General features: G+C 44.2%; 1 non-coding gene across 1 annotated transcript; it reads right to left on the bottom strand.

The window, feature by feature from the left end:
* Window positions 1–684: 684 nt before the first annotated feature.
* trnas-aga (transfer RNA serine (anticodon AGA)) lies at window positions 685–766 on the bottom strand. The gene has a single exon. It is a non-coding gene; the product is annotated as a tRNA-Ser (tRNA).
* Window positions 767–3,696: the final 2,930 nt, after the last annotated feature.

Here is a 3,696-nt window from a genome sequence, read left to right as displayed (position 1 = left end):
CACGTACGTGAGCGATAATTCTTTCAATGTCTCAGATCAGTTCCTGTCCCGAGAACATCAGAGTCAATGTCCCGTCCTCTACTCGGTCCGACAGTTCACACTTCTTCATCCTCCTCTGATTCGATTTCCCAAAGAGTTTCTCAAGATTTCCAAAGCTGGAGCCTAAATTATATGGTTTGCTTCTTAAACATTTTTCCAACTGCCAACTGACAATATTTTCACAGTATCTCTTCAGAATCATCTAGCTTGCACCATGTCCAGGGATGAGAAATCCCGTTTGGTGGAGAGATTCCCGAGGCTGGTGAGTTTCACTTTGGAACAAAGATGGTTAAGTGGCAATTTTCTGCGGTTGTTTGTAATGATGGGAGAGGGAGCGGTGGGGAATGAGCACTTTGACGAGCAGGAGGAAGTGTTCCCACTGACCCGAGTCAGAGAACAGTGGACAGGGATTAAAGGAATCTAATGAAAAGCAGCACTTCTGCTCAGGACGTTCAATAACAACTGCAGAAACCCGATGTGTCGAGCAGTGTATCTGGAAAGAGAAACAGAGATAATGTTTTAAATATGGAACATTTCTGATGAAGAACTCGAGTTTCCCAAGTCTAATCAAATTACCGGCCTGGTTCACAAAATAGTTTTTCTGAACTTTGAGCGAGAATTGTTCCAGCAGGAAAGCATTCACAACGTAGTCAGCAGGATTCGAACCTACGTGGGGAAACCCCAATGGATTTCTAATCCATCGCCTTAACCACTCGGCCATGACTACAGACAGTGGAGCAGGGTTGAGCACAGTTCATATGTGGTAGGCTTTCAAAGGTAGGTTAAAGATAGTGCAGGATGGGCATGTCCCGTTGAAGGCAAAGGATGTGAAAGGCAATATTCGTGAACTGTTGATGACTCGCCATAGGAAAAGGGAAGCATACATAACGCCCCGGCAGCTAAGAACATAATGGTCGCTGGAGGAACATGAGAAGATTAGGACAAGTCTTAAACGAGGAATGAAGGGGGTTAAAAGGGGTCATGAAACAACTTCACGCTAGCAAAATTGAGGAGAATCCTAAAGCCTATTATTCATATATAAGAAGCAAACGGGTAACCAGAGAAAGGATTGGTCCACTGAAGGAAAATGAAGGAAGGCTGTATGTCGAATCTGAGAGAGTGGGTATGATTCTGAATGATTATTTTGCATCAGTGTTCACTGAGGAGAGGAACATGATGAATGATGAGACTAGAGTAAAACATTTGATTAGTCTGGATCATGTTGACATAAGTAGGGAAGCTGTGTTGGGCAGGCTAGGGGTAATTAATGTGGACAAATCCCCAGGAACGGATGGGATCTATCCCTGGTTCCTGAGCGAGGTGGAAGAGGAAATAGCTGGGGCCCTGACAGATATCTTCGTGGCATGCTTCAGCACAGGTGAGGTTCTGGCCGACTGGAACGTTGCTCATATTGTCCCCTGTCCAAGAAGGACAGTAGGGATATTCTGGATAACTACAGAACAATGGGCCTAACATCAGTGTTGGGAAGGTTGCTGGAGAAGGTACTGAAGTATAGGATCTATTCATATTTAGAAAATAATGTGCATATCAGTGAGAGGCACAGAGTTTATCGGGGAAGTGCCCAAGTTGATAGATGAAGGAAAGGCTGTTGATGTCATATACATGCACTACAGTATGGAGTTAGATAAGGTTCCCCATGGTAACCAAATACAGAACGTAAAGTAACATGGTGTGCAGGGTGTTATAGACAGGTGGATAAAGAATTAGTTGAGCAATAGGAGACAGAGAATGGCAGTTGAATGGAGTTTCTGGAAATGGAGAAAGATGACCAGTAGTGCTCCACAGGGGTCAGTGTTGAGGCCACTGTTGTTTGTGATATACATAAATGATCTGGAAGAGAGCACTGTTGGAATGATCAGAAAGTTTGCAGATGACACGAAGTTTTCTGGACTAGCAGAAAGTATAAGTGACTGTTTAAGAATACAGGAGGATAGAGATATACTGGAAAGTTGGGCGGAAAAGTGGCAGCTGGAGTTCAAAACAGACAACTGTGAGGTGACGCATTTCAGTCAGTCTAATTCTAGCTGGGGTTATACAATGAACGGAAGAGCTTTGGGAAGTTGATGGACAGAGAGATCTGTGAGTGCAGGTCCATTATACACTGAAGGTTGCTGCACACGTGGATAGAGTAGACAAGCAGGCATATAGTATGCTTGGCTTCATTGGATGGGGGTATTGAATAAAATGGCTGGCAAGTCATGTTAAAATTGAACAATACATTGGTCTGGCCACACTTAGAATACTGTGTAAATTTCTGGTCGCCACATTACCAAAAGGATGTGGACGCTTTGGAGAGGGCACGTAAAAGGTTTAAGCGGATGTTGCCTCGTATGGAAGGTGCAATCTAGGAAGAGAGGTTGAGTAGGTTAGGTTTGTTTTCATTAGAAAAAAGGAGTTTGAGGGGGTCCTTTATGAGGTTTACAAAATCATGAAGGGTACAGACAGGATAGATAGAGAAAAGTTTTATTTCCCAGATTGAAGGATTAAATACCGAGACGTCACGCTTTCAAGGTGAGAGGTGAAAAGTTTAAGAGGGATACACGCGGCAACTACTTGACACAGTGGGTGTTGGGTGTCTGGAACGCGTTGTCATCAGAGACGGGAGAGGTAATCACGGTAGATACATTTAAGATACGTCTGGACAGATGCATGAGTAGCTGGGGAGCAGAGGGATACAGATGCTTAGGAATTGGGTGACAGATTTAAACAGTAGATTTGGATCGGCTCAGGCTTGAATGGATGAAGGCCCTGTTCCTTGTCTGTACATTTTCTTTAGTCTTTCTTCTTAAATTACGCCAATTTTTTTACAAAATTTGCGAGGTCTAAGTGCCTGAAGTGAATCGATGCTGAAACACTAGTCAAAACAAATCTGAGTGATGGCTTTTGTGTGGTAGCGTGGTCGAGCGGTCTAATATGCTGGAGTTTCAGCTTCAGTTTCTATCGAATCGTGGCTTCAAATACCAGCAGCCGAAGTGAGCTACTATGTGGAGATGTATGTGAGCGGAGTGCGCATGCGTGGATGCCTTTTAATTTGAGTATTTGCAGCTCCTCAGTCTGCTTACCCTCTCGGTCATAATATTAGCGACCGTCTCTGAAAACAACGCAAGTTCCTGCTGTCCGACGTATCCTCATATACCGTCGATAACATTGGTTTTGGATATCTGCGTTGCCAGTTTCTGTATCTCAAATGGTCAGCGCAGTTGGCTGAAATGTTGGTGGTTCGACCCCACCCAGGGAATAAGCATCAAATATTTCAGTATAAGCATTTACCCCGACCATATATTGGCATTGTAACTGGGAAAACTCATCCATGATTCACCCCAAGTCCGCAGGGAGTGAGACGTTTACATGCAGCAGAATACGACATCACCTTCTCCAAGCTCCCGATGCCAACAGAAAGCGGCCACTGCAGCTTCAATCAGCGACTTTCTGCCAAGCCATGGGAAACAACTCGTGGAAACTCCTTCCTTAGTAACAGCTCTTTCCGTGTGAAAGGAGCAAACCTTTCGCTTTAAATTGGAAAGGGCTTCTGGACATTGGAATGTTGCCCCAGTCCTTGGAACGTGTTGTAAATTAAACTCCTGACGTGAAAATAAGAAGTGGTAAAGGTTTTCGGCAGAAAGAACAAAGAAAGTG

Source organism: Chiloscyllium plagiosum, unplaced genomic scaffold (assembly GCF_037043375.1).
Source record: "Chiloscyllium plagiosum isolate Xiang-an unplaced genomic scaffold, Cpla_swu_hap1 HiC_scaffold_45, whole genome shotgun sequence".
Classification (NCBI taxonomy): Eukaryota; Metazoa; Chordata; class Chondrichthyes; order Orectolobiformes; family Hemiscylliidae; genus Chiloscyllium; species Chiloscyllium plagiosum.
The sequence above is the reverse complement of the archived record's forward strand: the minus strand, read 5'-3'. Positions and strand labels throughout refer to the sequence as shown.